We start from the raw sequence: 23,614 nt of genomic DNA, 5'->3' as shown, positions 1-23,614 counted from the left end.
CTTTGGAAGCCTTCTACTCTCCAGACGGCTGTGATCGCTTCATCTTTCTCCAGGTCCCCCAACAGGAACTAATCCCTCCCACCCGCACCCCCACCCCCGCCTCCCTCCTCCGCCCCATCTCTGGAACGCGCCTGGAAAACTCAGAGACAGCGCCGTTGCGTCACTCTTCCCAGGGCAAGCTGCAAATGCAAGGAATGACTCTGCAGAGGTGGAATTTGGGGCGTTTGGAACGAACGTTGGGGCAGAGCGGGGTCTCCCTGGCGGATCCCATCGTACCAGCAGGTGGCGCGCTATCTGCAAGGCTCGCAAGGTTCCCGTGCGGAAACTTGAACAGGACGTTGGGGCCACCGCACCAGAGGAGCACAGCCTGGTCTCCCCAAGCCAAGGTGATGACTTCCGAGGAAAAGTGGGTAGAGAAGGGAGCCGGCTTCCTGCTGGAGTGATTCAAGGATTCAGATTTCGCTAGCATCGGGAAACCTTCGGGAGGGGGTGAGTACTGGGCAGTGCACGGGAATGAAAGCGCTATCCTTGGTTTGCACTGATTGGCTTTTCTACCCCCTCGGAAAGACATTTCTGGAAGGGAGCTGCCTGTACACAAGGAGAGCATGTGGGAAAGACGCCCGCGAAGCCGGCGCCAACGCGCCGACACTCTGCAGCGGGAGGAGCGCGGATTCTTTTCCGCCAGATGGCGCTGTCGGGCTTTCCCCTGGCCTTCTATTACAGTCCTTAGAGGCTCCCGCCGCAGCGGCCGCTCTAGGCGACCCGCGCTAGCTCTGTGGTTCCGGGCGGAAGTGAGGCGCAGAGCGGAACGGCCTCTGGTGACATTTTCTTGGGGCGGCGCGGACGACTGAAGGGAATTGGTGGTGGAGGCTGCGGAGGCGGCGAGGTTCTCTTGGCCCCGGCGGGGGCGCTGACTGCGACCCTCTGCTGGTTGCCGGGATTTGTGCCTAGAAAGAGAAGGCGGCGGCGGCCGAGGCGTCTCTAGTCACCGCGACCGGGAGAGTCCCGGCCGGGGTCCGTGCGTGCCCCGACGGGGCGCGCGGAGCGGGTGAGAAGGTACGGCGCAGCAGCGGAGCGCAGGTGAGGAGGGAAGGGGCCGCAGGGCCGCGGCCTAGCTGCTGGTCTAGCCGCGGTGCTCGGGCTGCGTCCCAGGGAAGGGTCGGGGCGAGGCGGAGGGTTGCGGGCCGCGGGTGAGGGCTTTGCGGTGTCGGCGCGGGGTCGTCACGGGCCTGGTCGGCGTGGTCGGAGGCTCGCTGGGGGCTTGCTCCAGAACTTGGGAAGCGCGGCCCGTACAGTTTCCACCCCGNGAGTTGCCCTCCGCGGCCGCTGGGGCTTGGGGCAGGCGAGAGGGGCCGCAGCCCCCAGGCCGCGTGGGGAAGCGACTTCGTCCCAGGAGTTGTCTTCACTTAACTTTTCGGCGCTCAGCGGGCAGGGGGAGCAGAGCCTCAGCTCCGCCAAGTCGGCGAGCCAGAGTCTGGCGCGGACACCTGCCCCTGCCGCGAAGAGTCCCGGCGGCCTCCCCAGCGCCGCGCTGCCGTGGCCTTGGAGAAAGGGCTGTCATAGGATTGGTGCTGCCTGCCTCTGGACGCTTCCACGACTGTCCGACGGCAGATGCCAGAAATCAGTGGGAGAGATAAATCCAAAGTTGTCCTCTTCTTGGGAGTTTGCGATTTTCTTTAAAAGCAGGCTGGAACGTAAACTGACGATCCCCCGTTTAAAAATTTCTTGTCTTTCTTGATTTCCCAGGGTTTTCTATTCCTTTCCATAGTAGCATTTCATACATTTTTCTTACTGTCTGATTTGTGTATCGTACCGATTATCTAGCAGTCCCTATTGGGTCATTCATTCTTTCTTTTAAATTGCTCTGTCCTGGTTCTAAAAGAAGAGATGCTTCTCAGGTTGAAGGAAGAGAGGGTTTTACTGGCCCTCTTAGATCCTTCACTGCTTGGCAGTTTATGCTTAAGTATGCTTTTCGGATTTTGCCTGAGCTTTTGCTTGCAAAATCCTTCCACCCAGTTGGATGAAAATCCCACTGATGATGCTTTATCAAGGTTGGACTTCTTAATTACGAATGCATCTGGCAGTTTTGCTTAGGTTATTATTGTGTAGTATCGCTGGGCATATGCTAACTAATAGTTTGAATCACTCCCTTCTCTTGGGATATTTTAAGGGTGGAGGCTATTAACTTTTTAAGGTAGTTTTGCTGATCCTGGCAATATGGATTTCTCCAGTAATCAGAGCATTGCCTTTTGGTTTAACAAGCATTTTTACAGACCAACAGGATAATTGTTACCTGGTGTCCTGAGGAATCACAATGATAATTTATTTTTTTTAGTAGAAAGTATTTTGGCTGATTATATGCCCAATACAATGTCTACTGGAGTGCCTTGTGTACAGTAAATATAAAGTTATGAGTTATATTTGATTCCAGGTAACTAAGATTGAATTCACTGCAGTGAGCTGTATGCTACTTTAAAAAGAACCTGAATGAAATTTTTAGGCAGATTCATTAAATGAGAATTAAAAACACTTTAAAAATTTATAAGTCAGTCCCCCTCCCCCCTTTTTTCCTCCACCGCTACTGGGGATAAACACAGGCCTTCCTGCTTGCTAGGTAAGCACTCTAGCACTGAGCTACATACCCAACTCTTGCTTTTTTTTTTTTTTTTTTGGTGGTACTAGGGATTGAATTCAGTGGCGCTTTACCATTGAGCTACAGTCGTTTTTATTTTGAGACAGAGTCTCCCTGAATTGCTGAGATTGGTCTAGAACTTGTGATCCTCCTCCTGCTTCAGCCTCCTAAATAGCTAGGATGACAGGCATGTACCACTATGCTTGGCTTAAATCTGGTTCCTCTAGAGTGCTTTTCACTAACACCTTTATTCTTTTTTTTTTTTTTTTTTCCAGTACCGGGGATTGAACTGGGGGGACACTCGATCACTGAGTTGCTTAGTGCCTCACCATTTCTGAGGTTGGCTGTGAACTCACAATCCTCTTGTCTCAGCCTCCCTAGCTTCTGGGATTACAGGCATGCGCCACTGTGCCCAGCTCAAACCATATGTTTTTTTATAATGTTAACATATAGTTGTAAAGATCAGAATAAGTGTTTAGGTCTGAAAGGCAAGGAGAAACTTCAAGGTACTTAAAAGACCAACTAAATCAGAATTTTTGTTATCAGGGATTGAACCCATTGGTGCTTAACCACTGAGCTACATTCCTGCCTTGTTTTATTTTTTTATTTTGAGACAGGGTCTGGCTAAGTTGCTTAGGGCCTTGCTGAGTTGCTGAGGCTGTCTTTGAACTTGTCCTCCTGCTTCAGCCTCCTGAGCTGCTGGAATTACAGGTGTGCATGAGTCTGGCCTAAATCAGATTTTTAATGGGGATTTTTTTTTTCCCTGAACCTTTTTGTGGAAAATAGGGTGGACTGGATTTTGAAACTGGAACCTTACTCCCCATTGTTGGCTTCATATTAAGTTCATATTGTACTTGTTTGTTATGTTACTCACCAATTCAGTTTATATTATTCTTTCATCCATTTATGTGAGAGTTACTGTCATAAAACTGTTTTATAGTTTTTATTATTTATTCAAGACCCATGTATTGCTGGGCACTGTGGTGCACATCTGAATCTTGGGAGGCTGAGGGAGGAGGATTTGCAAGATTGAGGCCAGCCTGGGCAGTGTAGCAGATCCCTTTCTCAAAAAGGAGTGAAACCCTGTCTGAAAACAAAGGTGCTTAAGGGTGTGATTGTGGACATCTTTAATCCCAGCTGCTCAGGAGCCTGAGGCAGGAGGATTGCAAGTTCAAGGCCAGCCTCTGCAACTTGTCAAGACCCTGCGTCAAAAATAAAACAGGCTGGAGATGTGGCTCAGTGGTTAAGCACCTCTGGGTTCGATGCCTGGCACCACAACAAAACAAATCAAAACTAAACAATGTCAAGGGGCTGGGTTTTTTTCTTGGTGGTACAGCACCCCAGGGTTCAGTCCCTAGTATCCCCTTCCCACCAAAAAACCCATGTAAAGATAAATTCAGCTTTAGGTTATAATTTAATGCAGCTCTGCTAGAACTGTATGCTAATGTATTTCTGTCAAAGGTTGTTTGCTTTTAATATTTATATTGACTTTAGACTTTAAAAATCTCTTCACTGTATGACTAGCAACTTCTTTGTGATCTGCAATGTTATGTTTTTTTTTTTTTTTTTTCCCTTTTGGTAGTGGAACTGAGCCCAAGTGTGCTTGGCAGCTGAACTACATCCCCAGGCCTTTTTTATTATTTTGAGACAAGGTCTCACTGAGGTGGGTAGGGCCTTGCTAAATTGCTGAGGCTGACCTGAACTTGTGATCCTCCTGCTGCACCTCCATAGTTGCTGGTATTAAGGCTTGTGCCACCTTGCCTGGCAAGTATTTTTTATTCTGTGGTTCTGAGAATCAAACCTTTAGCCTTGAGCTTTGAGCTTACTAGGCAGATTTTCTACCACAGAGCCATATTCCTAGTCCTTTCCCTGTTTTTTAAAGTTTGGAACTGGTATATTTTTAGAGACCCAAAACTTATATATGGTAACTTTGGTAAATTATCTTAGACTGTTTTCATTTTCTTGCATGTAACTAGGGACATGAAAATAATGTTATGTTGTGTTTGCTGAATTGACAATGCTTGAAACACCTATAACAGATTTTTTTTTTTTTTGTGGTGCTGGGGGTTGAACCCAGGGCCTTGTGCATGTGAGGCTAGTTATAATTGTGTAGGCAAAATGAAGTAGACATATAATAACTTGAGTAAAAGGTTGTGAGACCATAGAAGGGGTAATAGCTATTGAGAAAGCACAGAAGACTAAATATTCATGTGGAACCTCTTTTATTTTCACAGCACTAATTTATTGATTCCCTGTTGTGTGCCAGTAGTGCTGTAGTTGCAAAAGCTGTGGAGGAAATTAAGACCCAACAAGGTCCTGGTGCTTCTGAAACTTCAACATTTAAACCTGAGGTTTGAGATAGGTTTCTGGATGACATTCATTTGAGATAGGTTTCTGGATGACATTCCAGTCTAATGAACAGACTAGGCAAAGTCATGAATATCAAGCTTTCGAATTAGTCTTGTTGGGCCAGTGCCTTGAATTTTCAGAGGGGTGGATAGGATAGATAGAGGTAGGGCCTTGTAAAAGGAAGGAGCAGGGTGAAATGAAAAGATGTACCTCAGTCTGCTAACAAGTTTGAATTTTCTTCTTTTAGTGAAGAAAAACTCAGGTGGTATATGAAGGATGAGATAGGCCTTTTTTTTTTTTTTCCCTTGTATCAGGTATTGAACCCGGAGCACTTAACAACTGATCCACATCCCCAGACCTTTTTTATATTTTATTTAGAGACAGTGTCTCACTGAGTTGCTAAGTGCCTCCCTCAGTTGCTGAGGCTGGCTTTGAACTCGGGATCCTCCCGTCTCAGCCTCCTAGGCTTTAAAAAGTAGAAATTGTACTGCTCCTATTTATATATAGGATGTGTATGTGTGTGTGTCTGTGTGTGTGTCTGTGTGTCTGTCTGTCTCTCTCTAAAATTATATATATATACTTTTAAAAAAAATTTTGGTGGTGGTTGTTGCTGGGGATTGAACCCAGGGCTATGCACATGCTAGGCAACTTCTCCTATCACTGAAGAACACCCAAGCTCAGGTCTCATTTACTTATTTTGGGTTTTTGTTTTGGTACTGGAGATTGAACCCAGGGGTGCTTAACCACTGAGACACATTCCCAGCACCTTTTATTTTTTATTTTGAAACAGGTCTCAGTTGTTTAGGGCCTCACTAAATTGCTGAGGCTGGTTTTGAATTTGTAATCCTCCTGACTCAGCCTCCCCAGTTTCTGAGATTACACATATTCATCATCATGTCGGTTTAGTTGGATTCATGATCACCAGATTAAAGAAATTTAATAATCTCCCACCCCCTACTGCATAATGGATTGAACCCAGAGAGATGCTCTATCACTGAACTATATCTCCAGTACCCTTTTCCCCTGCTTTTTAAAAGGCAGGCTAGCTAATTTGGTGAGGCTGGCATTGAATTTGTGATTCTCCTGCCTCAGCATCCCCCGTAGCTGGAATTAGTCATGTACCACTTCGTCCCAGTATTCTTTATCTTTAATCCCACCCACTTTCCTTATTCTTTTAAAACTTTTAGTGAGCTTAAGGGAAAGAAGCAAGTGTTTTCTTCTGTGTGGGCAGCTTCTCTCATAAGAGGTGGGATTGATGTTTAGTCAGTCAGTTTTTATACTCAGCCTACGGGGCCTTGTAAAAGGAAGAAGTGGGGTGAAATGAAAAGGTGTTTTGCTTGTTTTAAATCTATTCCTTAACTGCTAGGAGTGGAAACATTTTGTATATACTATAAACATTTATCAGAACATATTAGTAACAGCTGAGAATAGTAAAAATGATTTTAAAATACTTCATTTTTTGTGGTGCTGGGAATTTAACCCCAGGACTTTGTACGTGCTAGGTGAGCACCCTACCACTGAGTTATATCCCCAGTCCTAAAAATATTTTAAAATAACCAATGACTCATAGTCTATTGGTTTTCTTATTTAGAATTTGTGCTTTTAATTTACAGTGTTTGTTATAAATTTTGTTTTTCATGTCTTTATTCAAAATAAGGAAGCTCATTTCTATTTGCTTAGGCTATCACTTAAAATAGTTGGTAAATGGTGCAGATCTCTAAGTTATTAACTGGACTTATTTATTAGTGTACTTTAATTATACAGAATAATGGATTTCATGGTGGCATAGTCATACATGCAAATAACATAACTTTGATCATATCTATTCCTCAAAAAGGAATACTTTAAAAAGTTTTTTTGTGAGTACTGGACATTCTGTCCCTGAGCTACATATTTGTTGCCCCGACCCCCCTTTAAAATGTTTTTTTTTTCTTTTTTGCCATCGTGGTGGTGCACTTCTGTAATCCCAGGGGCTTGGGAGGCGGAGGCAGGAGGATTGTGAGTTCAAAGCTAGCCTCATAAACTTAGTGAGGGCCTAAAGCAACTTAGAAAGACCTTGTCTCTAAATACAATGTAAAAAAGGGCTGGGGATATGGTTCAGTGGTTAAGTGCCCCTGGTTTCAATTTCTTATTCCAAGAAAAAAAAATTTATTTTTCCTTTTTGAGATAGGGTCTTGTTGAATTGCCTAGATTGACCTTGAACTTGTGATTCTCCTGCCTCAGCATCCCAAAATACTGTGATTATAAAATTGGGCCACTCTGACCTACAACATTTTTCTTAAATGGGTCTCTAAAAGCTTAAAAGAATAGGACTGGAGACTTGAATGTGAATGTTCTTTTTTATACCGCCCGTTCATTCCCAAAATATTCTTTTTTGAGGAGAGGGTAACCAAGATTGAACCCAGGGATGTTTTACACTGAGCTATATCCCCAACCCTCTTTATCTTTTGAGAAAGGGTCTCCCCAAGTTGCTGAGTCTGGCCTCAAATTTGTGATCCTCCTGCCTCAGCTTCCTGAGTTCCTGGGATTACAGCCATGTGCACTGCACCAGCTCCAAAATACTTTTTTCCTACCTGAAAATCAAGTCCACATTTTAGTTAATCAGTTCTGATTAGAGCAATAAAATTAAATCTGTTAAACTTATGTATTGGGAACTGAGCACAGTGTTGTATACTTACTACTGAGGAGACTGAGGCAGGAGAATTGCAGATTTGGGGTGAATCTGGGCAATTTATCAAGACCTTATTTCAAAATAAAATTTAAAAGGGGGTCTGGAATGTAGCTCAGTGGTAGGGCACCCTTGGGTTCAAATTTACTTATAATAGTTATTCCTAAGAAAGATATAAACTACGGTAGTCTAGTTATTAAATTTTTATTAGTATGGTTAATACTTGAGAAACAAGCTACTGACCAAAGAAATCAGAAGTTATCTTTTTACTGTGTTGTCTGGGTTTTAAAAAAATAAGTTTCCTGATGTCTAGAGTCACTATTTTGTTAAGTTCCTTATAATTAGAGAAGAGTATTGTTGGGGATAGGGAAGTTGGGTGTGGACTAAAACTCTAGGAAAACAGGATTGTTTTCCTTTCTGTATTAAGAACAAAAACTTCATGCAGTCAAGTTTTAAGCAGTATCCTGCCTGCCTTAGTTTAAACATAAACTAAAAACATAGCATAGAAACAGGTTTTCTTTTTTATCCAGTGCTAAGGGTTGAACTCAGGGCCTCCACATGCTAGACAAGAGATGAAAGTTTTATTTGTTTTTGTTTTTTGGTGGTACTGGGGATTGAACCTAGGAGCACTCTATCACCCAGCTATATCCCTCGCCCTTTCTATTTTATTCTGAGGCAGTCTTGCTAAATTGCCCAGGCTTCTCGGGTGCTATGGTGCAGGCCTGTAATCCCACTGGCTCAGTAGTCTGAGGCAGGAGGATCACAATTTCAAAAGCCAGCCTCAGCAATTTACTGAGCCCTAAGCAATTTAGTGAGACTCTGAATCAAAATAAAAAGGGCTGGGCATGTAGCTCAGTGGTTAAATGCCCCTGGGTTCAATCCCCAGTACCAAAAACAAAAAGCAAAACAAAACAAAACAAAAATATTTATATTGCCTGGGCTGGTCATAAGCTTGAATTCCTCCTGTTTCAGCCTCTTCAGTAATTGGAATTACAGGCGTGTGCCATTGTGCCCAGCTGAGAAGCATGTTTTGAAGTCAACATTTGGCAGGGTGGGCAGTACCAGGGATTGAACTCAGGGGCACTCGACCACTGAACCAAATCTCCAGACCTGTTTTGTACTTTATTTAGAGACGGGGTCTCACTGAATTGCTTAGGGCTTCACTAAATTGCTGAGGCTGGCTTTGAACTCTCTATCCTCCTGTCTTAGCCTCTGGAGTCACTGGGATTATAGGCATTCACCACTGCACCTGGCTTGAAGTCAGCATTTTATTAAGTGTTTCCCATTGTTTTTTCCTCTGCAATCCACTAAGCAATTTGTTGTATATGTACAGTGGATAGATTTTTAGCAATTTGTCTTGGGGACTTCAGGTTCCAACATTTGGTGACCCTTCTTTATGTGAATTGTATTCTGAGGGAGATAGAAAATGACCAGAACAGAAATCTTGGAGAAATTTAGACCCTGTATCTTAAATTATTTTTGATTTACACTAATTTTTTTGAGTAATGGGTAACTCACCTTTTTTTTGCATTTAGTAACTTATGTGGATTCTTATTTGATGTTAGTTTATTCACAGTCCCCGCGCTGGGCCAGGTACATGCCAGAAGTGGTAGTATCTTCAGTAATAAGTGATTTGAGCAACCATTATCACTTTTGGCCTATTTATAGGGCTTTAATCAGTGGAGAAAAGATTGGCTGGCAAGCAAGCAAAGCTGCTCTCTTTTCATATTTTCAGTCTCACAATTTATATTTCAGGTTCTCCGTTGGCCTAATCCAGCATACATTACTGTGGACAGATTCATTTAGCTTTATTTATTTTAGCATTTCCTTATGTTGGCCAATTTATATTGTTATATTGTATGCATATACAAATATGTAATAACATCCCACTACTATATACAACTATAATCCACGAGTAAAAAAATGGAGAAAAAAGGAAAAAAATACAATTTTTAAGCATTTTTTTCTTTCTTTTTTAATGTCTGTATTTTTAGTTGTAGATGGACACAACACCTTTATTTATTTATCTATGTGATACTGAGAATCAAACCCAGGGCCTCACACCTGCTAGGCAAGCGCTCTACCACTGAGCCACAACCCCAGTCCTTAGCATTTTCTTTATGTACTCTAACCCTTTAAACCTCTTCTCAGTCATTTTCTTTCCTGTTCCCCTTGCCCCTTTTAGTACTAGGAATTAAACCCAGAACGTCATGCATGAGTTCTTTACCATTGAACTACACTCCCAGCCCTTTTAATTTTGAGACTGGGTCTCACTTTATTGCACAGGGTGGCTTCCAACTTCACGACCTTCTGCCTCCTTCCCAAGTAGCTGGCATTTCAGGTCTGTCATTGGGCTGGGCTCAGTTACACTTCGTTTTCTAGTACTGGAGTTTGAACCCAGGATCACTCCGTCACAGAGCTATACCCCCAACCTTTTTATTTTTTATTTTGAGACAGGGTCTTAATAAGTTGTAGAGGCCTGCCTTGCACTTGCAATCCTCTGCCTTATCTACTGAGTAGCTGTGATTATAGGTTTGGCCACGGAGCCCAACACAAAATTGTTTTCAAGTATTGGTGCTTATATAAAGTAGTAGTTGCCTCTCAGTGGTAGAATGTTTTGCCTGGGGTGTGTGAGACCCTAGGTTCAATCCCCAGCACTGGGGGAAAAAAAGTACTAGCAGTCAATTAAGTAAGTTAATGTTTATATATAGATATTAGAAAAGAGGACCCCCCCCCTTCCAATATTTCAAAAGATTCAGAAACTTGGAGTTTATTGGCCAGCCTCAGCAACTCAGTGAACCCTAAACAATTTAGGCATAAGCAATTTAGTGAGACCCTATCTCAAAAAATAAAAAGGGCCTGGTGTGATAATCCCAGTGGCTTGGGAGGCTGAGGCAGGAGGATCACCAGTTGAGAGCCAGCCACAGCAAATATAAAAAAGGGCTGGATATGTGGCTCAGGGGTTAAGTGCCCCTGGGTTCAATCTCTGGTACCTGCCTCCCCTCTCAAAAAAGTGTTTGCTTTATGGTGTAGGACAATATTACATTACATAGAATCAGTATGATTTCTCATAGAGTAACTTCTCTTTGATTTTATTTTTCTCCATAAAACATAAGACAAAAAGTGACACAGTTGCTAATAGCCTAGTAAAGCTGTTTCCTTACTAGAATACTGTAAATAAAGTGACTGCATATTTATGCATAAAGCAGCAAAATCAGATACCATAAAATTAAATATCTTAAGCCACATGGCACAAGAATAGGGTAAAAGTAGTATCTTGTTAAATAGCAAAAGAAAGTCCCCTCCCCTCAAGATCTAAGGAGAGAATCCATTATATCCATAACTATGAAGTTCCTAAGTCTTTTTTTTTTTTTTGTACTGAGGAGTAAATCCAGGGGCACTTAGCCACTGAGCCACAACCCTAGCTTTTGTATATTTTTATTTTGAGATAGGGTCTCTCCGAGTTGCTTAGGGCCTCACTAAGTTGCTGAGGCTGGCTTTGAATTGATGTTTCTCTTGCCGCTTAGCCTCCCTAGTCACTGGGATTACAGGTGTGTGCCAGTGTGCCTGGCTACAAAGAGTTTTATTTCATTAGTGGCCATAGTGTTTTCTTTCTTTTTGTGTGTGTTTTTGGTGGTACTGGGAATTGAAACCAGGGGCACTCTACTCTGAGCTACATCTCTGCCCTTTTTATTTTATATTTGAGAAAAGATCTCTCTAAGTTGCTGAGGCTAACCTTGAACTTGTGATCCTCCTTTGTCAGTCTCCAGGGTAGGTACAACTATGTATGTGCCATCAAGCCCAATTGGTCTTGGCAATTTATTTTCTTTCCTTTTTTTTTTTTTTTTTGTGGTGTTGGGGATTGAATCCAGGGCCTTGTACATGCAAGGCAAACACTCTACCAACTGAGCTATGTCCCCAGCTTTTGATAAGTATTTATTATGTGTTAGGAACTGTGAATGAATGGAATTAACATGATCCTTGTTTTTATGGGATATTATAAGGTAATGGGACTGAGGAGATGAGGAAAACATTTATACAAATAATTTGTTTCTTTTTAAATGCTTTTCTCATAATGTGCAATTTATTTTTCTCTTCCCCCAAGTATAAAATTAATCTTTTTTCCCCCTTATTGTGGTACTGGGGATTGAACCCAGAGATGCTTTAACACTTGTTACATCCCCAGCTTTCTCACCTTTCCTCTTTAAATTTTGAGATAGAATCTCACCAAATTGCCCAGGCTGGTCTCAAGTTTGGGGTTCTCCTGCTTCAGTCCTTGGGCTTTGCCAGGTATGGTAACACATGTCAGTAATCCCAACTATTTGGGAGGTAGACACTGTGGGATAGCAAGTTTGAGGCTGGGTTACATAATTTAGAGAGATTCTGTCTCAAAAAAGGGCAGGGTTGTGGCTTAGTAGAACTAATGTCTAGCAATTTGAAGCCCCGGATTTAATCCCCAGTACTACAAAAATAAAGTAGCATAAAATTCTTGGTTTTAAGTATCCTTAGTGTTTGTGTGTTTGTGTTTAATCTTTCAAACTTTTATTTAATTACATTGACCCAGGGTGGATTTTAGATCTTCCATGAAAGTAACCATGTCTAGGGATTGTCCTTAGTCCTCTACAGCAGTTATGTGCTCCTCTAACATGTGTGTTCCAACTGTATCATGTTCAACTACACACTATATTTGAAGTTTTTGTTTTTTTCCCAGATTTATATCGGTGCTTTGTAGTTATACATAATGGAGTGATTTGTTATCTATTAGTTCATGCACACAATATAACAGTTAATTTGGCTGCTGTAATTCCCCTGTATTTCCCCTTTCCCTGCCATCCTCCCTGCCCATGGTCAGTTTACTGTACTGATCTCCCTTTGACAGTATTTGAAACTTTAAACTTCATATCCCACCAGAAGTAGTTTTAGAAGTCCCAAACCAAGCTCTCTGTTTGAATGCTTCTGATACACTTCTAATTTTGCCATATCTATGTCATCATCCCAATGTTTCACATCTAGTGAGAGGGAAGACTTGGCAAGAAGTATAGATTTTTTTGGCTATCTTTGACTGATTCTATACAAGGCATTCTTCCTTTAGCCTCCTGCTGCTTTGCTTATCCTCAGATCCAAAGAGACCAGTATCTTCATCATCTCTACTGTCAGTAGTTCCACATCTTATGTCATCTGTATTGGTAGAGCCACACTTGCCTAAAGCTTTCTTCACAAAAGGAAAAGGCTGGCCTTTTCCTTTTCACAAGTCTTGATGTGCTTATACTGATGTAGGCCATGAAAGAAGTCAACAGGCGATGGGCTGGAAACTGTTTCAAATACTTCCCACATCTGCTCGTAATGGCACCTACCCCTCCATGTATCTCTTGTCTGCCAGGGAAATGCTGAGTAACTGGAGGCTGGCAAGATTTTTCATATCTCCAAAACCACAGGCCTTGGCCGTGTATGGGAGCTGGGTAGTAATAGAGCGAAACAGTGTAAGAAATCAGTGAGCAGCTCTAAGAACAAAAAGACACTTATTTTTGTTTCCTTTAAAAATTACCTTGATGGTACACACCTATAATCTCAGCAATTCTGGAGGCTGAGGTAGGAGGATGGCAAGTTTGAGACCATACTGGGCATCTTAGTGAAACTGTCTCAAAATATAAAAAGGATTGGGGACATAACTCAGTGGTAGAGTGTCCCTGGGATCAAATAAAGAAAAGAAAACTATCTTTTTTTATACAGTAGACAGTGGAATGTATTTGTGTGCTATGGTCAGAAAAATCAGGTAATAATAGGTGATAATTTTCTTGGGTAGTTATTAGTATTGTGATTCTCCCCTTCCATTATATTTCACAGTACTCTATTTTGATAGCTAGCTTATCTAACACTGTGAAATATTAATAACTTTAAAACTTTTCGAGATATTGGCTAAAATCAGCAGAAAATAGGCACACAATACTGTTTGAAAGCTTTCATCTTTCTTATTTTCATGTTACAATTTGTCTGTTGCTTTCCAGTCTATGTGTTTCCTATCCCTGGTTTTTGGTTTATTTATTTATTTTTTGTTACCAGGGATTGAATCCAGGGGTGCACAACCCTCCACATCTCCATCCCTTTATTTAGAGACAGGGTCTCCCTAAGTTGCTTAGGGCCTCACTAAAGTGCTGAGGCTGGCTTTGAACTTGTGATCCTCCTGCCTCAGCCCCCAAGCTGCTGGGATTATAGGTGTGTACCACTGTGCCTGGCTATTTGTTTATGTTTAAAAAATAAAACTAGATAGAACTTCAAAATGTTTTTTTTTGGTTGTCTGTTTTTCTTTTTTTTTGGTACTGGGGATTAAACCCAGGGACACTTCTACCACTGAACTACATCTACAGGCCTTTTATTTTGTGTTCTGAGAGAGGATCTCACTGCGGAAGTTGTCTTGCTGCAGAAGCAAGAAGCTGGCCTTGAATTTGCAATCTATCTGCGTTAGCCTCCTTAGTAGCTGTGATTATAGGGGTGCACCACTGTGCTGGGCTTGAGCATCTTTTTTTTTTTTTTTTTTTAAATCATCTAGGTATAGAGTAGGCACAGTTGAGCTAAGGCAAAGTAGCTAAATAAGTGATTTCAGAGACCCACAATTATGGGTGTGTAGCTCAGTGATTAGGCACTTGCCTAGTGTGTGAGAAGCCTTACGTTTAATCCCTAGCACTGCAAAAAGAAAAAGCAAAACAGAAACCTTTTTGTCTCTAAAGATGATTGATTGCTAATGGATTTCTTTTAAAAAATCTTGATCCAATTGAGTATGGTAGTGCCTACCTGTAATCCTAACAATTTGGGAGGATGAGGCAGAAGGATTGCAAGTTTGAGGCTCATCTGGGCAATTTAGTAAGTCCTTATCTGAAAATAAAAATTTAAAAAGGCTGGGGTTGTAGCCTAGTGGTAGAGCACCCCTGGGTTAAATCCCCAGTAAAACACACACACACACTATCTTGGTCTCAACTGATAGGGAAATTGCCACTGCTTTTAAAAAATGAATTCGCAGTTAGCTGGGCATGTTGGCAAACCAGTAAATCCCAGGTACTGGGGAGACTGAGGCTAGCTTGGGCAATTTTGTGAGATCTTATCTCAAAAATAAAAGGGCTGGGGATGTACCTTAGTGTTAGAACACTTCTGGGTTCATGTCTCCAACACTAGGAGGAGAAAAATCTATTAAAAATTGGATTTTGTGTTTTTAGGGAAAATTATGAAATCAGTAGCATAGCTTTTAAATTTATGAAGTGGCTTGGTATTTGTTGTTAATACATAAGTAGAGAGTGCACCCCTGTAATCCCAGGGACTCAGAAGACTGAGGCAGGAGAATTGTAAATTTGTGATTTTTTTTCTTTTTTTGGTATTAGGGATTGAATCCAGGGGTACTTAACTACTGAGGCATACCCCAGCTCTTTTTCTTTTCCTTCCTCCCTCCCCCCCCCTCTACTTTTTGAGGCAGGATGTTGCTGAGTTGCTTAGGGCCTTCTAAGGTGCTGAGGCTGGCTTTGAATTTGGGAATCTCCTGTTATAGCCTCCTGAGTCACTGGGATTACAGGTGTGCACCACTGCAGCAGGCAAGAATCAATTTGCTAGGCTAGCCTTGGCAATTTAGTAATACCATATATCAAAATAAAATATATAAAAAATAGGATTGGGGGGTATAGCTTTTACTGGGGGTAAAGTGCTTGTGGGTTCAACTCCCAGTACAGGGTGCAGGGGAAGCCTTAGATTGTACTAATTGAGTCATAGATCCCCCCCACCCCACCATTGTATGAGGGATTGAATCCAGGGGTGCTCTATCACCACGTATATCCCCTAACCCTTTTCAAATTTCATCTTAAGACAGGGTCTTGCAAAGTTGTCCACGGTGACTTCCAACTTGCTTTCTTCATTCTTATAATCCCTAAGTTGCATATCCTGTGGTGTTTTTTTTTTAAAAAAAGATTTATTTATTTTTGTTCTTTTTGTGGTGCTGGTGATTGAACCCAGGGCCTTGTGCATATGAGGCAAGCACTGTACCAACTGAGCTATATCCCCAGCGCTTTTGTTCTTTTTTGGGTATACATGACAATAGAGTGTATATTGACACATTGTACTTACATGGAGTATAATTTATTCTAGTTAAGATCCTACTCTTGTGGTTGTACATGATATGGAGTTACCCTGGTCATGTATTCATATAAAAGAATAGGAGAGTTATGTCCAATTGTTAATTCTACTGTCTTTCTGATCCCCTATCCCACCCTTCTTTTCATTTTTTTGTCTAATCCAATGAATTTCTATTCTTCCCCTCCCCACACTCCCTTGGTGTGGGTTAGCATTAACATATTGGAGAGAACATTTGGCTTTTGGTTTTTTGGGATTGGCTTATTTCACTTAGCTTGATAGTATCCAGTTCTATCCATGTATTGGCAAATGCCATAATTTTATTCTTCTTTATGGCTGAGTTATATTTCATTATATATATATATCACCTTTTCTTTATCCATTCTCCTGTGAAGGTCACTTGGGTTGGTTCCATATCTTGGCTATTGTGAATTGAGCTGCGATTAACATTGATGTGGCTGTGTCTTCGTAGTATGCTGATTTTGAATCCTTTGGGTATAAACCAAGGAGTGGGATCATTGAGTCAAATGGTTGTTCCATCCTAGTTTTCTGAGGAATCTCCATACTGCTTTCCAGAGTGGTTGCACCAATCTGCACTCCCACCAGCAATGTATGAGTGGCCATTTTCCCCCACATGCTTGCCAACATTTATTGTTACTTGTATTCTTTTTTTAAAAAAATATTTTTAAGTCATTGATATTTATTGATTGATTGATTGATTGATTGTCGTGAGAATCCAACCCATTGCCTCACATGTGCCAGGCAGGTGTGCTACCGCTGAGCCCTAGCCCCTTGTTACTTGTATTTTTTTTATATTTATTTTTTAGTTGTAGTTGGACACAATACCTTTATTTCACTCGTTTATTTATTTATTTATTTTTTATGTGGTGCTGAGGATCGAACCCAGGGTCTTGCACGTGCGAGACTAGCTCTCTACTGCTGAGCCACAACCCCAGCCCCTTATTACTTGTATTCTTGATAATTGCCATTCTGACTGGAGTGAGGTGGAATCTTAGTGTAGTTTTGATTTGCATGTCTTTAATTCAGTGGCTGCTATTTTGAAAAAATAATTAATTTGTAAAGCCTTTTATCATTGTTATGTTCTTCTGGGAGGCTCATATTATGTTAATAATGCATCTGTTGGTAAAGTGAGGTAAAGGATAGCTGTTTACTTATAGTAGAGTTTGTCTTTACCATTTTTAAATGGTTTGGGAATTATTAAAATGAACATTTATAACAAATAATCTAACATTTTAAAAATGTCATCATAATGTTTAAAGAATCCAAATATCATAAAGGCTGGGAGTGGTGGCACACACTTGTAATCCCAATGGTTTGGGAGGCTGAGGCAGGAGGATCATGACTTTAAAAGCCAGCCTCAACTATTTAGTGAGGCCTTAAGTAACACAGTGAGACCCTGTCTCTGAATAAAATGCAAAAAAGGATATGGAATATGGCTTAGTAGTTGAGCACCCCTGAATTTACTCCCCAGTACCAAACAAACAAACCCATCATAAAAAATCTATTTTGATAATTTTTTTTTTTTTTTTTTTTGCAGTGCTGGGGATAGATTCTAGGGCCTTTCACACCTTAAACAAGTACTGTAGCACTGAGCTACATCCCCAGCCCTAATAAAACATTTATTTAATATTTATTTTTTAGTTGTAGTTGGACGCCATACTTTTATTATTTGTTTTTATGAGGTGCTGAGGATCGAACCCAGGGTCTTGCACATGCTAGGCGAATGCTCTACCGCTGAGCCAAAACCCCAGCCCCCCTAATAAAACATTTTTAAGGAACCAAATGTATAGTCAGGCATGGTGGTGCATGCCTATAATACCAGAGATTTAGGAGGCCAGAGGGTCAGAAGTTCAAGACTAGCCTCCTAATCTTAGTGAGACTCTGTCTCAAAATAAAAAGAGCTCTGGGGATGTAGCTCTGTTGTTAAAAGCCCGGGATTCAATTCCTAGTACCAAAAAAACAAACAAATGATAAACCAAAACAAAACCCAAATGTTTGTGGTGCTTTGTATCTACAAGGCCTAGCAAAATGTCTTACGTTTAATATTTTTTGTTTGCTTGGGATTGAACCTAGAACCTTGCACATGGGTTCTACCACAGATCTACATTTCTAACCCTGCTTAAATATATCTTGTTCAATAGATATTAAGGGTCTCCATCTGTGTATTTTTCTAGTTGATTCAGATAAATAATCAATGAGACAGAAGCCCTGTTCGCTTGTATCTTATATGTTGCAAGGCATATAGACAATAGTAAACTAATCATGAAATCATGACAATTTTTTGAGGGGGTGGGTACTGGAAATTGAACCCAAAGGCACTTTACCACAGAGCAATATCCCCAGTCCTTCTAATTTTTTTATATTTATTTATTTAGGTACTGGGGATTGAACTCAGGAGGGCTCAACCACTGAGCCCTCATCCCCAGCCCCATTTCATATTTTATTTAGAAATAGGGTCTCCCCACTGAGTTGCTTAGCTGTCACTTTCCCTGGTGACAAAAACACCCAGGGTCACTCCAGGGGAACTGGGCTGCGCGAAATAACCACACAAGAGACAGAGATACCTTTTTCTTTGGGGGTCTTGTGATGGCTCCTGTGACCTTAATAATAATACCAGAGATTATTATCCAGCGAGGGAGGGAGGGAGGGAGGGACCGACCCACGGTTGGACAGTGCCGGCCCCTTTTATTGAGGAGAAGCCATTCAAATAATGCAAAGGGTTAGGTTTCAAGGGGCTGAGTCTAGCTTCATGATGTCTGCTGTCAGCAGGTTGACTGACATCTAGGAAGGCCACACCCAAAGGCAGAGTAAGAGAAGGGGACACACAAAGGGCGTTTCCATGAAACATTCTATCCCAAACAGGGCAAAGGGTTAATATCACAAAGGAACAGGTGAGCATAGCTTGACCCAGGGGGCTACAGGAAGGCATGCCTAGGCATGAAGACACATTTGCTACATTTTTACAACTCTCAAGATCTGGGCCACCCCTACAGCCACTTTGATGCTGCCAGATCACTGGAAGTGACCGCCAGAGCCTCACCAATCAGGAGAGGAAAATGCTGGTCACATGATATGGCGGCCTCCCACACACAGCCCTCAGCTTTTGCTGAGGCTGGCTTTGAACTCGTGGTCCTCCTGCCTCAGCCTCCTCAGCCACTGGGATTACAGGTGTGTTCCCCCGACCTAGCCCAATTTTTAATTTAGAGACAAGATCTCTTTAAGTTGCTGAGGGTCTCACTAAGATGCTGAGGCTGACCTTGAATTTGTGATCTTTCTGCCTTAGCCTCCTGAATTATAGATGTATACCACTGTACCTGGCTCAGTTTTAGAAACTTTTTTAAAAAATTTATTTATTTATTTTTTTAAGAGAGTGAGTTTTTAATATTTATTTTTTAGTTTTCGATGGACACAATCTTTGTTTGTATGTGGTGCTGAGGATCAAATCCGCACTACCGCTTGAGCCACATTCTCAGCCCAGTTTTAGAAACTTATTAAAAACTAGAGAATAATGGATTTTGAGGGAGAGGAGCATTGAGCTATGGTCTGAATACATGTCTCCTCCAAATGTGTATATTGAAATCCTAACCTCCAAGGTGAGATATCAGGAAGATTGGCCTTTGGGTGGTGATTGGGTCATGAGTGCCTGCCCAATGGAATGGCATTAGTGTACTTATGAAACAGTACAAAGAGAGATTTATCACCCCTTTTTTACCATTTGAGGTTGCAGTAAGAAATAGTAGTCTGGCTGGGCCTATTGGGCCACTCCAATATTGCAGCAACTTAGGAGTGGAGGCAGGAGGATCACAAGTTCTAGGTCAGCCTTCTCAATTTATTGACACCCTGTCTCTAAACATAAAAAAGGCTGGGGAGTACTTCAGGGTTAAAGCACCCCTGGGTTCAGTCCTCGTTTTTTTTTTTTTTTCCCCCTGTTTAATTTTTTATACCTTGTTCCTTATATCAATAGGTTAAGAAAGTAAAATTTTCCCAGGTATTGATTTATAGATACTATTTATAAGTAGAATCACAAAGTTCAGTTTCACAAACAGTAACATGCACTCTTTAAATGCAATTTTAATCCTTATTTTAAGCTAAGGGCAATAATTAATGCAGTAAGCTAAATTCACACAAAACCTGTATACTCTGAACTACAAAAGTGGTTTTTGTAGCTACATACGGTTTTAGTCAACTACACATTTCCACAAGTACTTACAAATATGTTAAAAAAACACTACCCCAAATGCTTATCTTACCATTAGCTCGTTAAACATTGCCATTCCTGCTACTGAAAGTAGATGATTGGGAAAATGAGTTCTAAAACTTAAAAAGTAACCTAAGTCCCAAAAGGTTTTAAATCAAGAAAGTCTTTCAACATGGAAGCATCAACATGAAACTTTAATTTTCTAAAAAAGAAAAAAAATCACTCTTTAGAAAATATTAAAACAAATTATCGTATAAGATACATAAACATTCTTACAAAAACTAGTTTTAAATATCATCTCCTTAAAAGAAAAACCAGTTCACTATCTTTAATAACATCTCAGACCACCGTTTTCTGAAAAATTCAGAATATGTAAGGCATATGTCTCAGCTGTCATAGTCAAAATGACACTTAGATTTCACATATTAAACAGCTATAGTATAGCTTATAATGGCACAAATATACCTAACACATAAATACTACTTCATCCTTCATCATAGTCCAAATTCAGAAGGAACTGCATAATTTGTAAGGTACTTTAACTTATGTGTAGTCATTAAAACTCAGTAAGTAATTCAAGTATAGTCATGTAAAGGCAGGCAATTAAAGGCTCAAGGATCACTCTAAAATCAAAGACATGAAAATAAAGGCTGAAAACTTTGTCTCTCCATCTTTCATTTACATGCCTAGATATTAGGACATTACTGAACAAAATACACAATTATTATATATGATTTCCACAGAAGATAATGAAATTTCATGAAGTACAAAAATTAACAAGATCTGTAGTTTGTGTCATCAAATGCTTTTCTAGCTCGTTTCAATTCTTCACTCATGGTAAGCAAGTCTTTAACCCTAGCAAACTTCCTTGGGTCCTTCTGAATCAAGAAGACGATATCTTCAACTTGTACTCGACCTTGTCTTCCAATTGACATTGCCTTGTGAGTCATTTCAGTGAGGAACTCTATGACAAGGTCTTCAAGAATATCCACTGACTCAGTGTAAGGATTCTGGTCATCCCCAAACCCATACATCATACATCGTAATTCTTTAGAAAAAAGTCTTTCTTTTACCCTGTCCACCTTCTGCAATTCCCCCAATTTCTTATTTTCCACCTCAAACTAGGTGTTCACTCACGGTCAGGTCTTCTTCCTCATCTGCCATCCCACTAGCCCGCCAGCCCACAACGCTCAGTCATCGTTTTTTTGAACCAGGAAATATACCCTCAACATGAACCAAATCTACCAGTGCCTTGAACTCAAATTTCCTAACTTCCAGAACTATGAAGAATACCTTTCTGGTTTTAAAGCTATTCAGTTTTTTTTTCCCCCTTTATACTGGGGATTGAACCCAGGGGTCTTAACTACTGAGCTACAAGAGCTACAACCCTGCCATTTTTTATTTTGAGACAGGGTCCTTCGAAGTTCCTTAGGGCATCACTAAATTGTCAAGGCTGGCCTTGAATTTTCAATCCTGTTTCATCCCCCCTGCAGCAGGATTTTACAGATATGCGCCACAGGGTCCAGCAGGCTGGAATTTTGATCCCCCTGCCTCAGTCTCCCAAATCCCTGGGATTACAGGCATGGACACTGTACCTGGTTAAACATGTATATCTTTAATGTGGATAGTCTAATTTATCTTTTGTAAAGATTTAGATTTGCTGGGCTGGGGTTGTGGCTCAGTGGTAGAGTGCTCGCCTAGCGCGGGTGAGGGACTGGGTTCAATCATCAGACGACATAAAAATAAATAAATAAAAATAAAGGCATTGTGTCCACCTACAACTAAAAAAAAAAAAATATTAAAAAATAAAGATTTAGATTTTGCCAGGTGCAGTGTAATCCCAGTGGCTCTGGATTGCAGCTGAGACAGGAGAGTCACTAGTTCAAAGCCAGCCTCAGCAGTTTAGTGAGTCCCTAAGCAACTCAATGAGACCCTGTCTCTAAATAAAATATATTNCCCCCCGCATCCCCCCCCCCCCTCCCAATTCAGATTTTCAGAACTTTCATGTTTGGTTAAAGAAGACTGCTTTGTAGCATGATCCAGTCTTAGGCTGAGGAACAGGCTGGAAATTCAGAAAGTATTCTAAATATATTTTTCTAAATATATCATGGCCATTGACCTACATATTCTTTTCTTAGAAATGAGGATTATTCATTGTAGGTTAACTATGAGCAGTAATTAATAAAAATAATTAAAATGTTCCTAAACCCTAAATAGAATTGTTTAGTTTTCAGTGTGGGTAGCCGTTTATCTTGTGTAGTGCTTTGAAATTGCAGTTTTTTTTTGGGGGGGGGGGCAGTATATGGATTGAACCCAGGGCCTTGAACATGCTAGGCAAGTACTCTATAACTGAACTACATACTCAGTCCCTTTTTAAAATTTTGATTTTGAGGCAAGGCTTTGCTAAGTTTCCCATACTGGCCTAGAACTTGGGAACTTCCTGCCATAGCTGTCCCCAGTATCTGGGATTACATATGTGTACCACCATGCTCATTTTTTTAGTGCAGTTTAAAAATGAAATTGCATGTGTTTTTTTTTTTTGTGTGTGTGTGTGTATGTATATATTTTAAATATTTCTTGGAACATCGAAAACATTGAGGTCTTGGCTGATTCATGGTAAGATTATTTAGGTTAAGCTGGGTGAGGTGACACACGCCTTTCGTCCCAGTGGCTCAGGTGTCTGAGGTAAGAAGATTGCAAGTTCAAAGCCAATCTCAGCAATTTATCAAGACCCTAAACATTTTTGAGAGACCTGGTCTCAGGGCTGGCAATTGCCCATAATCTCAGCGGATCCGGATGCTTTGGTAAGAAGAGGCTGAGAAAGGAGGATCGGAAGTTCAAAGCCAGCCTCAGCAAAAGCAAGGCACTAAACAATTCAGTGAGACCCTATCTCTAAATAAAATACAAAATAGGGCTGGGGATGTAACTCAGGGGTTAAGCACCCTTGTTGTCAACCCTCCCCCCAAATTTAGATTTAGATTATGATTCATATTTTATTTAGATTGTGTTTAAAATTTACTGGAATGGGAGCAGGTTACCAGGAGCTGACACCTTAGAGTGTGGTTTAGAGGCACTACTTTTTTTTTTTTTTAGGTACCAGGGATTGAATCCATGGGTGTTTTGCCACTGAGCCGCATCCCAACTATTTATAATTTTTTTTAAATTTTGAAATAAGGTCTCACTGAGTGGCTTAAGTCCTTTCTTAAGTTGCTGAGGCTGCTGCATATTGCTTTTTCGGACTTCATTTTCAGCCACATTTTCCTCTCATGAGGCAAAGTTGGCAGATGTGAGGTAACAAGTTTCCTCAGCATTTTGCCCCAGATCCTGCAACTCCTCCCTCTGTTCCACCTCCCAGGGTTGCAGTTTTGTTTTTTCAGTGCTGGGGATTGAACCCAGGACCTTGCACATGCTATGCAAGCACTGTATCAGAGATAGATTCTCAGTTCCTGAGTTTCTGGAATTATAGGCATGAACCATGAGGCTTAACTTTTTTTTTTTTTCTTTTTTAAAAAATACACATTATTTTATAGAGCAGTTTTAGTTTGTAGAAAAATTGAGCAAGGTACAAAGTTCCTGTATTACCTCCTTTCCCCCTGCCCAGTTTGCCTTTTTATTAATTAATATCTTTAAATACATT

General features: G+C 41.0%; 1 protein-coding gene and 1 pseudogene across 5 annotated transcripts in view; one reads left to right on the top strand and one right to left on the bottom strand.

Moving 5' to 3' along the window:
• The first annotated feature begins 357 nt into the window (after positions 1 to 357).
• Positions 358 to 23,614, top strand: part of CUNH18orf25 (chromosome unknown C18orf25 homolog) — an 84,926-nt gene continuing 61,669 nt past the window's right edge. For 2 of the 5 annotated variants that reach the window (XR_007348825.1, XM_048806280.1), the window contains exon 1: positions 358 to 489. The gene's annotated coding sequence lies outside the window, so the exon portion shown is untranslated. Of the gene's footprint in view, positions 490 to 775; positions 1,081 to 23,614 lie in introns of those variants that run through there. The other 3 variants (XM_015482411.2, XM_015482412.2, XM_048806281.1) reach the window with 3 other exon arrangements.
• On the bottom strand, positions 12,383 to 21,141 carry LOC125617774 (annotated as a pseudogene).

This window comes from Marmota marmota, unplaced genomic scaffold (genome assembly GCF_001458135.2).
Source record: "Marmota marmota marmota unplaced genomic scaffold, marMar, whole genome shotgun sequence".
Classification (NCBI taxonomy): Eukaryota; Metazoa; Chordata; class Mammalia; order Rodentia; family Sciuridae; genus Marmota; species Marmota marmota.
Note: the sequence above shows the minus strand (reverse complement) of the source record. Positions and strands in the feature narration are given on the sequence as shown.